Source organism: Oryctolagus cuniculus, chromosome 12 (assembly GCF_964237555.1).
Source record: "Oryctolagus cuniculus chromosome 12, mOryCun1.1, whole genome shotgun sequence".
NCBI lineage: Eukaryota > Metazoa > Chordata > Mammalia > Lagomorpha > Leporidae > Oryctolagus > Oryctolagus cuniculus.
Window position 1 is genome coordinate 115853693 of NC_091443.1, and position 15677 is coordinate 115869369.

The 15677-nt window shown below is 41.3% G+C and overlaps 1 protein-coding gene and 1 pseudogene across 1 annotated transcript in view; one reads left to right on the plus strand and one right to left on the minus strand.

Moving 5' to 3' along the window:
* The window catches only part of LOC103347453 (zinc finger protein 585A-like), a 222720-nt gene that overhangs the window by 67370 nt on the left and 139673 nt on the right, over positions 1-15677 (plus strand). The window lies entirely within an intron of this gene.
* LOC138844779 (NIF3-like protein 1) lies at positions 2957-5804 on the minus strand (annotated as a pseudogene).

Consider the following 15677-nt stretch of genomic DNA (forward strand, 5'->3'; position numbering starts at 1 on the left):
ATATTCAAACTGCTACAGCTTCATGCCTCCTGCTTCTGAAGCAGTGTATGCTGAGCACTTGAGAGAGACTGGTATGCATTTGCTTGTGTATTTTAATATAAATATGTAACTTCCTTTACACTCTATGTTGCTAACTCATAGTTCACATGTGTTGTTATCCTATTAATAATGGGCCTTGTAAGCTTTGAACCATTTGCAAATAATAAATATGTACTGCTGCATATTAGTAATATTTACTTTTCTTATATTTACTTCTCTTTTATAAAGACCATTTTACATTCTTATGTAATATTTGATGCATACAAAAGAATATAATCAATATGCTGAGATACAAAACACAACAAACTAGCACTCCAAATCATTTAAGATTGGCACTGTATTTGTTTTTGGCAAGTGCTTGTTCTTTTATTATATATGTATATAATAAAATAAATATTACATATTAATATAATGAATATTTAATAACATAAAATCGTATAAATATGATAAAATATATTACATATATATATATAAAACCTTGTACATTTGGGAAAAAAATTCCTTAATGACATCTGATTTCCTGTTTATTCTACTTTGCTGAGCTGGCATGGCAAGGGATCTCAGCAATTATTCATTCCTCCCCTTACTGGCACTTGTGAAGAGCATTGTGGTTATAAAATGAAAGCAGCATTCCCAATTCCTACCTGAAAACATAAAATGTTGCAAAAAAGGAATCTTTCCTGTAATGGAAACTAATCTGGGAGACATCTGTTGAAAAGGAATGAAAAGCACAAGTGAGCTCCACCTCTTACTGAATTGGGCAGGTTTTGCTATTGAGTTCCTCAGTTTCCATGAACTTACAGTATCAGCAGCAAACAAATGATAACATCAGTCACAACACACATTTTATATTATATGAATTTATGGTGGAAAGAAATTCCTACAAATATTTTTGTCAAAATATTGTGCTTGCTACCAAAATTAAGCATCTAAAAATGAAACCATCTAAACCTTGAATTATGTATTTAAAATAAATACTCAGGTGAATTTTTACAAACAGCATTTCAGTTACTCTGGGTAAATACAGTAAATCTCTATAATTCCATAGCATCTGGTTTCAGAGTCAACACAAAGTCAGAAAATTAAGCTGCCATGTACACAATAGCAAATCCATTCAAGAAACCAGGGCTGCTTGCTATGAGGCAAGTGGTGGGAGCAGGCCAGGAGTGGGGGCAGGGAGGCATCAGCACCCTGTCCTGCAGCATAGACTTTGGCACCTGGGGAAATCTGGCAGAGCCTGGCAAGATGAGGCACCCCCAGCCTCCAGGACCTGCTGGGAAGCTGAGATACCTTGGCCAGCCCCAGAGTCCTTGGGTCTAATCTCAGAGCTGGACCCCATTGCTGATCTTGGTGCCTTCAGTTCCAGCATCTAAGGCAGCCCACAAGGTGACCAATGGTCCAGGTGACTTCCTGTGTCCCCATGCCAACCCACTTCCCAAAGCCAAGAAGATACAAAGATAAAGTTGTTTTAAAATGGGCAGTTTTGAGAACACGTGCAAAGTCACAGCACCATTAAATCACAAACCGATTTAGGTTTGCTCACTGTTTCTCAGTCCTCCCCTTCCTCCCTGCTCCCATGACTGCATATTTTGCTGCTACTCTGATGGGGAAAAATGCAAAATGCGTTTTCTCTTTTGTGGTTTGAAGAGTTGTCTAGAGCTGGACTTGGGATCAAATCCAAGGTTTTCTTTTTCTGTGGAGTGTTGTAGCCATTACATCTACATGCTTGACTGTGAGCATCACTTTTCCAGGCCTCCCTGAGAGGGTGCAGTTTATTTTCACAAGTACTACTCAGATATTATCTTTCATCATAGAGCACAGCCACTGTGGGCATTCAGCTCATTTTCTTATTTGTAGACAATAAAATTCATTTGATCTGCCTTCTATATTGGATTTTTCCACTTAATATGTTTCAAATGATACATTTTCAGCATTTTGTCTGTTTTCCTCCTGTTACAAAGTTTACACTAGGACTGGAGGACCAATCCATGGCAGTTACTCATAAAGCCTCTATTAGACTTCAATAACTGAGGCTTTCTGAAATTTTTTTGCCAAGTTGCAGTTTTTTCTCATCCTAAGCCACAAGCCTTCCCATATGTATCACCACAGTGACACCTAGAAGTTTAACAACAATTTGCTTGAAAATGTGGTGTTTTCAGAATTGGTGACTAATGATGGCACCATTCAAACACAAATGGGCTTGGGCTCACTTTCTGTTTCTCTGACCATTTCAGTTACTCAAGTGTATATAAACCCTGACAGCTCATGTGAATGCAAATTCTGCCATTTAGGGTTAGAAGTTAAGTGTAGGGCTAGGTATAGGATGAGTGAGTGTTAGGGTTAGTATTAGGACTAGGATGAGAGCTAGGATTGGTGTTAAGGTTTAGATTGAGTGCTATTATTAAGGCTATTGTTAGGGTTGGGGTTAGGGTAAGATTTAGAGCTAGGTTTATGTTTAGTGTTGGTGGTGTTAGTATTAGGCTTATGGCAAGAGTTGGGGCTAGTTGTAGGATTAGGGTTCTGTTAAGTTTAGGCTTAGGTCTAGGGTTAGATTAAAAGCCATGGTTAGGGTTATGGTTAGGGCTAGGCTTAGGGTTAGGGTTAGGGCTACACAAAGAGTTAAGTTTAGCTTTTGGGTGAGAATAAGGATTAGGTCCAGGACTAGGGTTATATTTAGGATTAGATTTGTGATTAGAGTTATAGATAGGGTTAAGGCTATTGTTAGGCCTAGAGATAGAGCTAGGATTAGGGATAAATTTAGGTGTAGGGCTAGGGATAAAGTTAGACCTGTGGTTTTATATACATTTTATATATATAATATAATATATAATATATTTTATATATATGGTTATAAATATTTATTATAAATATGGTTATATATCTATAATATATAGAGAGAGCTGTGGTTATATATAATATACAGTTGTAGTTGAAGTTAGGGTCATCATCACTAGGATGAGGCTTAGTCTTTGTGTTAGCATGATGGTTAGTTTAAGGCTGGTGTTAGATATAGCATTGAAGTTAGCATCAGGTCTATGGTCAAGTTCACACTGAATGCTAGTTTGTTTTAGGGTTAGGCCTAAGCAGAAAGATAGGATTAGTGTTGGGGTGAGATTTAAAATTAGTTTAAGATTAAGGTTAGATTGAGTTCTATGGTAAATTTTAGAGTTAGAGCCAGAGTTAGGACTATGGTTAGAGCTAGTGTGATAGTTAAAGTTAGGACTATGGATAGGTTTTAGGCCAGGGTTAGTGTTAGGGTTAAGGCAGAGTTAGGTTTAAATTTTGGTATTACTGTTAGGGTTAGAGTTGGGGCTCAGATTAGGATTAAGGTTAATGCTTGTGTTATTAAGGCTAAAGTTAGGGAAAGGATTAGTGCTAGTGTTAGAGTTTAGATTGGGGTAAAGCACCATGTTGGGATACAATTAGGATTTTGGCTAAGTATAGAGTTAAGGTAAGGTTATGGTTAAGATGAGGGCCAAATTTAGGGTTAATGCTTTGTCTAGCGATAGACCTAGTATTAGGCTTCAGAATGGGTTTAGATGTAGGATTAGGTTTAGGGTTAGGGCAAGGACTAAGGCTAGGGCTAGGGCCAGGGTAAGGATTAGGGCTTGGACTAATGTTATAATTTGGTTTATTTTTATAAAATAAAAAGCAATAAAGACATAGTAATCTGAATAGCAATCATATTAAAAACAACTTCCTCCTAATACATCTCATGCTGATTCTGAAACTGAGGTGAAACACTGGAATTTAGGTGGACCTACAGAACATGGACACAGGGACAGACCATATCATCCCAAACTGGCTACTGCCTAAAAATAGGTGTTCAATTCCAAGTTTTTAAAGGACATTTTAAAACTAACCAATGGCAGAGATATCTAGGTTAACATATCCCAACTATAACTAAACTAAAGAGAGAATTACTTGGTTACTTCCCAAGAATCTTTAGTTGATCTTTCTTAGTATTTGCTCTTCATTATGGTAGTTCAGTTATTTCCTTATGAACTATAACATTTGTTGAACCAGATAAACTAGAAAAGATAATATAAGGGCAGTTAAGAAAGGTTTGCAGAAAATGGAGCTAAAAGTTGTGTATTTTGTGAAATTTTTTTAATCTATGTAGTTTTCTCAAAATAAACATTTCCATGAACTTTTTGAAGCATCCTCATCCATCTTAAGATACTCTTCCAGAAAGATATATAAACTCCACTGACTCATGTTACACATCCACATGAGTGGAGATGCAATCTGTAGGTTGTATCATCTTGATGTTTCTGTATGCCTTATACCACACAAAGAAGAGCCCTGTCTGTCTCTGACAAGATAATATTAATCTAATTCTCCAAGCGGGTACCCAGAATATCACAAAGGTCAGAAAGAAAGCCTCATTCAGTGTTACTGTGTTCACAGAGGATGGCATTTATTCCTTGGGAAGTAGCATCCAGACCATCATGATGGGACATCCCACCCCTGAGGTACAGGTCTGCTTCCACACCCTGCAGGACGCTGCTCCCAGAACCAGCACACAGGGCCACAGCTTTGACTCATGATGCTAAGGTCCCTCCTACCCCAAGAGCTAATTGAATATGAGTTAGTTTGAGGTGTCTTTTGATTCGCTCAATCATGGTTGCCAAGGCAACAGATTCATCCAGGGTGCATGATCGACCCATTCCAGTATGTAGAGCAAAGGCTTCTCTGCAGTGACAGAATTTCAGATCTCTGGTAAAGTTATCTGTTTTGAGAGAGCTGAGCCACCACCTGCATCAAAGGCTTCTCAGTACAATTCAGGCGGATCCTTATTTGTCTCCTCACCAATCCTAGCAGAAAAAGAAGTGACAGGAACACCTTCAACTTCTCTCACTGCAGACACAACTTTGTCCATATCTTGGGTATGGTTAATGTTGAATTGTACTCAGTGGTTCCCTCTATAGGAAAGCCATGAGCTTTGGAAGGATATATATGCCTGGATGTGCAGGCTCCAAGTCCTTTGGAAAACCACTTTTTCAATCCCTGGGGTGCAGCATCATTGGCTGTGTGAAGAGAGTAGATGCCAACTCTGTTCTCCAAAGCCCGGAACACCAGGCGCCCCTTTCAGGATGTCCAGGTAATACACTTTATGTGTAGGAAAATAGGTGGAAGGTAGGAAAAGATGAGATCTGCCTTCTTATGCAGAGCCTCCCCCATCACCTGTTCAGTCAAGTCATTGGTCAGGAAGAGTGTATTTATAGTTTGTGGTGGGCTTGTTCCACCAGCAATCCAACATTGTCCCAACTCTCAGCAGAAGACAGTGATGCAAAGTCCTTCAAGGAGGAAACGAGAGTCTTCAGATCCATGAAGGAACGGGAAGAATTGAAGTTCAGAGAAAGGACAAACCAGACTGTCATGGGGACCAGGCGTAAGCAAGATGACAACATACAGCAATTTTTGGGCAAAACTCAATTTGAGTCCAGGTACATCTCCATAGCCTTTAATCTGTCTTTTTACATTGGATTTTGTTTTCTAAACATCGCTTTTCAAGTTGTTGTATATTTGGATTGCAGAACAATTTGTAAGATGAATTTTTTTAACGTGCATTGCTAAAATGTTCTAAGTGAAGCTAATTGTCAACTTTATTAAGGAGGATTGCTTTCTGTCCACCTAGTGTAAAAATAAAATCAAGCAATGAAAAATGAGATTACAAATTTAAAGACAAAGAAAGATCTGAAATTAGACCTGATAGAAAATGAGGAGTCCAACAAAAATCCCATTATGTTGATTTAAGTCATGGCTGGCTTGTACTAATACCATATACAAATAAAAAGGAAAGAAAGCTGCAGGTTTCATTTGAGATTCATCAAGTGTGAGGTATTATTTGAACAGCTACAAAGAAGCATTCAAGATGGAGAAGGAACTATAGTCTAAAGGTCATGGAAGACGTTCAGACTGGAAAGAGAAGTGTCTGATTACAGATGGCAAAATCAGTCAAGCAGAATCAGAGATTGGGATCAATGGGGGAATACCTAGATGGGTAATGTTAAGGAGAATGCAGATGGTTTCAGGAGGAAAATACAAGAAACCATCAGTGGAGTTCTGATAGAAACAGAGAGGAATTACCAGGGGAAAATCATATATAGTACTTTCAAATATGCCAAAGAAAAACATTTAAATGGGCGTTATGCATTTAGTGTAGTGGTTATGATGCCTATTTTTTTTTTGACAGACAGACAGTGAGAGAGTCACAGAGAGAAAGGTCTTCCTCCCATTGGTTCACCCCCAAATGGCCACTACTGCCATTGTGCTGCACCAATCTGAAGCCAGGAGCCAGGTGCTTCCTCCTGGTCTCCCATGCAGGTGCAGGGGCCCAAGCACTTGGGCCATCCTCCACTGCCTTCCTGGGCCACAGCAGAGAGCTGGACTGGAAGAAGAGCAACCGGGACAGAACCAGCACACCAACCAGGACTAGAACCCACAGTACTGGCACCGCAGGCTGAGGATTAGCCTAGTGAGCCACAGCACCGGCCTATGATGCCTATTAAGATACCCTAGTTCTACTTTAGAGTGCCTGGATGTGACTTCCAGAATCAATTAATTAGGCTTCTATCATTACCTCTGAGAGACTGGGACTACATTTCTGGCTCTTGTATTCAGTCTTGGCCCAGGTCTGGCTGCTGTGGGTGTTGAGGAATGAATTAATGCAAAAAAGTGTTCTCTCTACCTATATGTCTCATTCTTCCTAGCTCCCTTTCTCTTGAAGATAAAACTATTTTTTAGACATGACAAAAGATTCAATTAATGCAATGATTAGAGAACAGCCTTTGGCTCTGACTATAATTTATGTTACTGGTAAGTGTTTCAGGGTTTCAATTAAGACTAATTTGAGTAGGTTAAAATTCAAATGTATAGTAGAATGATTTGCCTGAAAATATAACATTAAAAAGTGTCTGTGCAACCTACATTAATAGACTGAGAAAAATGCATGGACAATAATTTAAGGCCACACAATAGATTTTGTCCTCCACATACTCCTGGTCTTATCTATATATAAGTACAGGCTCCAAAAGGCTATCAAAGATCATACTGTTTTAGCAATTCCAAAATAAGCTAAATAACCTGTTTATGCTTTTTTTTAATTTGACAGGTAGAGTTAGACAGTGAGAGAAAGAGAGAGAGGTCTTCCTTCTGTTGTTTCAGCCCCCAAATGGCAGCTACAGATGGCACTGTGCTGATCTGAAGCCAGGAGCCACATGCTTCCTCCTGGTCTCCCATGCAGGTGCAGGGGCCCAAGCACTTGGGCCATCCTCCATTGCCTTCCTGGGCCACAGCAGAAAGCCAGACTGGAAGAAGAGAAACCAGGACTAGAACCCATATGGGTTCCAGTGCCCATATGGGATACTGGCACCACAGGTGGAGGATTAACCAACTAAGACATGGTGCTGGCCCCTGTTTATATTTTAACACTAGGTAATTCTTGGCTCTGCAGCATATTGAGTGTTTATTTCCAGCTTTGAACTAAAACACTATGCACAACATCATCTTTATGACTCGTAAAGGTTCTGTTTCAGAATACATCTCATAGGTATTTAGCAAATTTCCTCTTAATTTTTAAATTAATTTTTAAATTGAAATGTAACAAATATATCTTTTTGCTATAGCATCAGAAAGACAAGAGACTATCTAAAGCCATACAACCCTGAACCTCCCACTCCCAATCTCATCTGATCTTGGAAACTAAGTTGGGTCAGGCCTGGTTAGTACATGGGTGGGAGAAAGACAAGATATTAATTTGCTCTCAGCTTACATGGCTCTATTTTCTTATAACCGTGCCAACTTTATCTTGTTCATGTGCATTCTCTAATGATGAATGTTGTGTTTGCCGATCCATTTTAAGTAACAAATTTTCATAAAGGTCCTAAAGCACAATGTAAAATGAGCTGAGAAATGATGAAGTAGCAAGTTACTGAGATATATTAATTTCTCTGGTCTTAGAAACATGTAGACATGTAGAAGTCAATAGAACTATATCTGGAAGAGAAAGTGAAAGAAGGTGGTAGTTGTGGGGAGCAACTCGAACTAGACTAAGTTACTGGAATTAAGACTTATTCTATGCATCTGCTCTCCCACAATATGGCACTGGGAGAGGAGGAAACAGCTTCTACACAGCTGCCTCTCACCAACTTGACAAGCTGCAGGAGCTGCTCCTGATTGGAGGAGAGCAGCGTGCTCCGCATGTGGGTAGCAGAGTTGGGATTGGTGGAAGAGGACTATAAAGGAGGAGAGAGACAACATGCACCAGGAACACCTGAGAAACATCTGAGCAGCCCCCGAGAGAGCCGGCCGGTGGTGTGCCACTCCCCCGTGGAAGTGGGGAAAGTGGCAGGGGGAGCCGCCCTTCCATGGAGGTGGAAGGATGGCAGCCCACCCGGGAAGAACCAGCAGCAAACCCGGGAAGGGCTGAGCAGACAAAAGAACAGCGCAGGGTCTAGTGTCGTTCCTCCGCGAAGAGGGGGAGCGACAGTAGTGAGAGAACTGGTCAGGATTGTACCTACATTTCACTGTGCAAAACTAGATTATGATAGAAATGTATACAGAATAACAGATATATAAGCTGGAAGAACAAAAACAATAAACCTCCCTATGCAAGAATAGTGTTTTACCCATGATTACAGGCTGGAAAGAATTCTTGAAAGGGCATACACAATTTATTAATTAGCAAAGATTAAACACAACTTAGTTTCATGAAGACATTCATTTGCTACTGATTTTGTAAAAAATGTAAGTTAGTAAATGTGGTGGAATGAGAAGGCCATGCCAAGGTGGCCACTGGCAAGTGAGTGTCAGTTACTCAGGAATGGCTTTGAAACCCACTTGGCAATGGAGCCTGCTTGGCAACAGGCTGTGATTGGTTGGGGCATAGGTTACCCCTTGACCAGATTGGCTGGTCTTGGCTATATAAGATGTTATTCCAACTGTAATAAATGAGTTTGCGGGCTGCTCGCCTCAAACCTGCTTTCACCTGACTCCTGGGGTCTATGTGGTGACTCCGCACCTCTTGCCCCCACCATGCTGCTCCTCTCAGAAATGAATCCACTGCAACATTGTTGAGAAATCAACAGCAACAAGTAAAGATAATATAATTTTAAGAATTATTACCCAAATTAATTACAGAATTGCAAAGAAAGATCATGTGTCACTAACAACTGAACAATGGAAAATAATTCAATGATATTAGCTATGTTCCTCTTAATACAGGGATACCCTGGGGATGCCATGTTAGCATTTTTCAATAGAGTATCTCCAGATTTTATGTAGCTAAAACTCCATAAAAAGCATGCATGTTGGAGGATTCAAAGAAGGTGGAATAGGGAAGGGCATATACTAGTGGTAACTAGTTTCAAAAAATGTTGGAAGTACATTATTGGGGAAGAGTTAGAGAAAACTGCGGTGGAAATTCTACAGGAGAGAAACACCATGGATCAGTGTGGAAGATGCAGACATGCAACATGAACACAGACACAACATGATGCCAGCAGCCAAGAGGAGGAGAAAGCACCAGCTTTGGAGAGTGAGGTGAGATCAGACTGCAGCAACCCATACCACTGGTGATATAGACAGAGGGAGATGTTGACATGAGCCTGGCCTGGAGCTCTGAGGGGAAAGTGTACCCACTGACCCAGTAAAAAACTAGGGGGGACATGTTTCTCTCACTACATTCACTAAGCAATGATGCCCAATAACCAGTTGAGAGAAGGTGGGCACCATTTTGGACAGAAACAGAAGATGCAGAAGCTCTAGTGCACGTGCCCAGCACCTGGCTGAGACAAGATGCCATCTACTACCAGTACCAGTGGCAGCAGCTTGAATGCATGCAACTTGCAACTGATGGGGAGAAGGAAGCATTTGGTTGGTGGCTATTGTGCATGTGTGTGATCTAGATTCTAACAGAAGGAAAACTCCATGTTTCCCACTGACTTTGAGTCTGGCTGGCAAATTGACTAGAGTCTGTGCACTCACATATTACTGAGGTCCCCCCAATCTCTCAACATGTCACAGGCTCCAATGCTCAAACTGTCAAGGCTCTTGGAATGTCTCTGCCTCTCTGTGAATGAGACAGTCTAGCAAGGTGGATCAAATCCTCTGCACCCATTGACAATGGGAGCCCTGTGTGCTGAGACTGTGGAAACCCTGTGACTGCATAAGAAGGCACAGGATATAGCTGGTTCTCTGGGCAACCAATGTGAGCTGCTCTACAGGCTCTTATCAAAAGAGAAAATTTTAAAAACCATAGGCAAGTGAAAAATGCTCAATATCACTAGTCACCAGGGAAGTACAAATCACAATCACAATGAGGTTTGACCTCACCCCTGTCAGAGTGGCTCTCAAACAGAAATCAACAATCAACACATGCTGGCCAGGATGTGGGGAAAAGGCATCTTAATCCACCTTTGGTGGGAAAATAAACTAGCACAGCTGTTGTGGAAGACGTATGGAGACACCTCAGAAACTTGAAAGTAGATATAGCATATGACTCAGCAATCTCAATCCTGGGAATTAATCTAAGTGAAATGAAATAGGCACATGAGGGGCCAGCACTGTGGTGCAGTAGGTTAATGCCCTGGCCTGAAGTGCCGGCATCCCATATGAGCACCAGTTCTAGTCTTGCCTGCTCCTCTTCCAATCCAGCTCTCTGCTATGGCCTGGGATAGCAGTGGAAGATGGCCCAAGTCCTTGGGCCCCTGCACCACATGGGAGACCTGGCAGAAGCACCTGGCTCCTGGCTTCAGATCAGTGCAGCTCTGGCCATTGCGGTCATCTGGGGAGTGAACCAGCGGATGGAAGACCTCTCTCTCTATCTCTACCTCTCTCTGTAACTCTGTATTTCAAATAAATTAATTAAATATTAAAAAAAAAGAAATAGGCGTATGAAAGAGCTATCTGTATCCTCATGTTCATTGTAGCTCAATTAACAATAGCTAAGATATGGATTCCACCTAGACTTTTATCAACTGATGACTGGATAAAAACATTGTGTATATATATATATATATAAAATAAATAACTACTCAGCTATAAAATATAACAAAATCCTTTGTTTTGCAACAAAATGAATCCAATTGAAAACCATTAAATTTAGTGAAATAAGCCAATCCCAAAAAGACAAACACCTTATGTTCTCCTTGATCTGTGGTAACTAATAGAGCAGCAAAAAATGGAATGTATAGGAGTGAAATTGGCATTCTGAGAGTTTATGATTGTTTACAGCCCTTGTCTCTACTGCTGAACAACAGTGCTGTACTCTTTACTTAGTATAGGGTGAATCTTAAGAGCAAAAAGTCCACTGAAAGTAGATCAGTGTAGAAAGTAAGAGAAGTAGGGCTGGAGTCCACTGAAAGTAGATCAGTGTAGAAAGTAAGAGAAGTAGGACTGGCACTGTGGTGTAGTATGGAGAACTGTGCCCAATTTCAGTCCCAGAGGCTCCACTTCCAATCCAGCTCCCTGCTATGTGTCCAGAAAATATCAGATCACTCAGGGGCTTGGGCCCCTGCAACCACATGGGAAACTTGGAAGAAGCTCCTGGCTCCTGGCTTTGGACCAGCCCATCTCCATCCATCGCAGCCATGTGGGGAGTAAACCAGTGGATGAAAGATCTCTCTCTGTCTCTTCCTTCCTTTGTCTTTGTAACTTTGCCTTTCAAAAAAAAAATGAATGGATCTTTAAGGAAAAAATCAGACAGGGAATTAGAGAGAAAGGATGAGAGGGGATGTGTGGGTGGGAGAGAGGATAGGGTGGGAAGTATCACTATGTTCCTAAATCTGTATATATGAAATACATGAAATCTGTTTACCTTAAATTAAAAAAAATAAAAACTGACATTTAATTTCAATAGCTGTAAAATAGAATAACTACAATAAAAAGTTCTACTTGTAGGCCTAATAAATTGGAATAGTAATAAAAATGTAATATAATTTTAAAAAAGGTCTGACTTTAACATGTATCATCCCAGATGATGCATTGAAAACCTAATATCTGGGACTGGTGCTGTGGCACTGTGGGCTGAGCCTCTGCCTGTGGTGCCAGCATCCCATATGGTTACCAGTTCACATCCTGGCTGATCCTCTTGCAATCCAGCTCTCTGCCACTTGTGAAAGCAGTGGAGAATGACCCAAGTGCTTTGACCCCTACATTAATGTGAGAGACCTGGAGGAAACTCCTAGCTCCTAGGTTCAGATTGGGCAAGCTCCAGCCATTGTCACCATTTGAGGAGTGAACCATCAAATGGAAGACCCTTCTCTCTGTCTCTCCCTCTGTCTGTAGCTCTACCTCTCAAATAAACAAAATCTTAAAAAAAAAAAGTCCCCAAGACAATAGTTTCAACCCTCAGGAATAGATTGACAGCAATTTTGAAAGGGCCTTGAGGTGATAAGTTTTATCTCTTACACTCTCTCTCACCATGTAATGACTTCTGCCAAGTTAAGTTACAGGAATATGGCCCTCTCCTGATGGGGCCTCTTGATCATGGACTTCTCATATGGACTGTAAGACACACTTTTTCTTTATACATACACATTGTACACTGGTTTTGTAACAACACAAAATAGACTAACACTAAAAATAGATCAATACATATTTTCTCATCTTTAGGAAAGAGAGAAGGAAAATGGAGAGCCAGCGTGTGGCTTAGCTGGTTAAACTGCTGCCTGGAGTGCTGGCATCCTATTTGGGCACTGATTCTAGTCCTGGCTTGCTTTACTTCTGGTAACTCCTTATTAATATGCCTGGAAAAGCAACAAAAGATGCCCTAAGTACTTGAGAGTGTGTACTCATGTGGAGAATTGGATGAAGATCCTGACTTCTGGCTTCAGCTTGATCCAGCCCTGGACATAGCAGCCATTGGTGAGTGAAACAATGGATGGAATATTCTCTCTCTCTCTCTCTCCCTCTGTCTCTCTCTATTTTTCCCTCTCTCTCTCTCTCCTTGTCTCTTTCCCTCTCTCTGTAATACTGCCTATTAAATAAATAAATCTTTAAAGCAAAACAGAACACTAGCTTCTGGAGGATATCATGTTAATTTAAAAAAAAGAGAAGGAAAATGCACAGAATGTTAGAAAGGCATGAGGCTATTAAGTTTTTATTTTAAAATTTTTTTAAAGATTATTTATTTGAAAGTCAGAGTTACAGAGAGAAAGAAGGAGCAGCAGCAGAGAGAGAGGGGTCTTCTACCTGCTGGTTCACTCCCCATTTGGCTGCAACAGCTGGAGCTGCACTGATTTGAAGCCAGGAGCCAGGAGCTTCTTCCAGGTTTCCCAAGTAGGTGCAGGAGCTCAAGGACTTGGGCCATCTTCTACTGCTTTCCTAGGCCATAGAGAGAGCTGAATTGGAAGTGGAGCAGCTGGGACTTGAACCGGTGCCCATATGGATGCCAGCTCTGCCAGCAATAGTCTTACCAGTTGTGCCACAGTACCAGCCCCATTTTTTTTAAATTTAGTTCATGTCTGTTCTCTAATGAGAATAGGGAAGGATTTAAAAATTTTTTTTATTTGAAAGGCAGATTTACAGAGAGGCAAAAAGAGAGGGAGAGGGAGAGGGAGAGGGAGAGGGAGAGGGAGAGGGAGAGGGAGAGGGAGGGGGAGAGAGAGAGAGAGAGAGAGAGAGAGAGAGAGAGAGATCGTCTATCCACTTGTTCACTGCCCAAATGGCTACAAACAGCCAGAGCTGAGACAATCTGAAGCCAAGATCCAGAGCTTCTCCTGGGCCTCCCATGTGATTGCAGGGTCTCAAGGACTAGGGCCATTTTCCACTGCCTTCCCAGGCCATAGCAGAAAGCTGAGTGGGAAGTGAAACAGGCAGGACTTGAACCAGCATATATAGGGGATCCCAGCACTGCAGGCAGTGGCTTTACCCACTATGCCACAGTGCCAGGCCCATGAGATTATTTAGCAACCAACATAAGAAGCATACTTCAAAAAGTTTGCAGAAAGTTGAATTAAAAATAAGAGAAGACTGAAAATAAGCTGAAGAATAATTAAGTAATCACTTTACTGGAGAAAAATTAATTTTATTGGATCTTGGAAATATATAGATGTCCTTATGATCATAACTGGAAGAGAAGATGAATGGAGAGAGTTGTGGTATGCTTTTGTACACTATTAACTATCTGTTTTAATTGAGTGGTTGCAGTAGCTCTGATTGGATCTGGCTCTGGTTGAAGATCTCAACTTGGTGGCTGTTTTAATTAGACTAGGCGCTATAGGAGTGTAGGACCCCAAAAGCGGTGTCCTTTTGTGACGACCCCAGAAACACAGACTCCAGACCAGACGATGCAAAAGGCAGGAGGCAATTTTATTTCATTTGCGCAAATGGGCCCTCTACTGCTGCAAGCAGCGAGCAGGAGAGAGGAGCCCTGAACAATCATTTTACACAGTTTTTAAAGGGCAAAACCACAAAATTAACATACTATAGGGTGGCGTAAGTTTATTGGGCAACTACAAGGGGAGGAGGTCGTCGAGGAGGAGGAGAAACAGGGGGCTACGTGCCCTACGTGTCTAAGCTTGGATATGGGGAGGGGGTCCTTGAAGAGCAGAAAGGGGTGGCTACATGCCCTACGTGCCTCACGGTTTCTTTGTTAAGCTTGAACAAGCACAGGGGAGGGGGCTTATGTGCATACCAGGATGTTCTGTCGCCCTTATCTCTGGGTAGTAGCCCTTATCTCTGGGTAGTAGCTATCTGCTTTCTCTGTGAACTTAGTTTACTCCCCATTTCCCAGGACTGTTTTATTAAGGCCATTCTTATGGTGGCTCTTGGCTCTCGGCCGTTCCTTTCAGGAGGTTCCCAGCACTCTTGGTGAAACGGCCCACCTACCCAACCCCACAGCCAGTCCTGCTAGGCCCCGGCGTGTGCAGTCTTCCCTGTAAAAGAGGGACCATAGCCTTTCTCTGCACTCTATTCCAGCCAATGTGGCCTGCCGCACCCATGCAGGCCTAGCCAGATATTTCCTGGGAGAGTGCTGCCCAGGGCTGCTTTTTTTCTCCCCATTTCCAATTCAATACTGCTCCTCACTAGGAGGGGGACAGAGGAATTGCCTTTGGCTAGTACTGGCCTTACCTGAGGGAACAAGAACCTTAATCCATTAACCCTTTCCAAACTGATGGGTTTTTCTCTTTACAGTTAATGGAAACTTAAACAATGGGCTCATATGCTGATGATCAACTCTTTTCTGTGCTACTGTAGCTAACTTATCTAATGAGAGTTTTCATGTGTCTTGAAGGTTTCATGTTTTTCTATTGCCAGTATGAGTATTGATTGGAAAAACTACAATGAGAAGCTGTTTAGGTTATTTTCCTGTTTTAATGTTTGAGTGATTACCTAACTGATCAGATCTATCCCACAGTCTTGGTTAAACATACTAATTTTTAACTAAAGAAGTTTGACTCTCTGACATTTTAAATTCTAAACTGAGTCTTTCAACTTTGGGGCTTCCAGTCGGATCCCTGGAACTCTCAAAGGATGAGACTCACAAATTTGTTAAAGTACAACTGTTTGAGTCAATTCAAATTATACAATGTTAGAGTTGGATTGCTCTTGCCACCCCAAAAACGCTCCAAGAGACTTTCTCTCATGCAATTAACAAAGGGTAAGGTTTATTGATGATCCGACATGTCGGG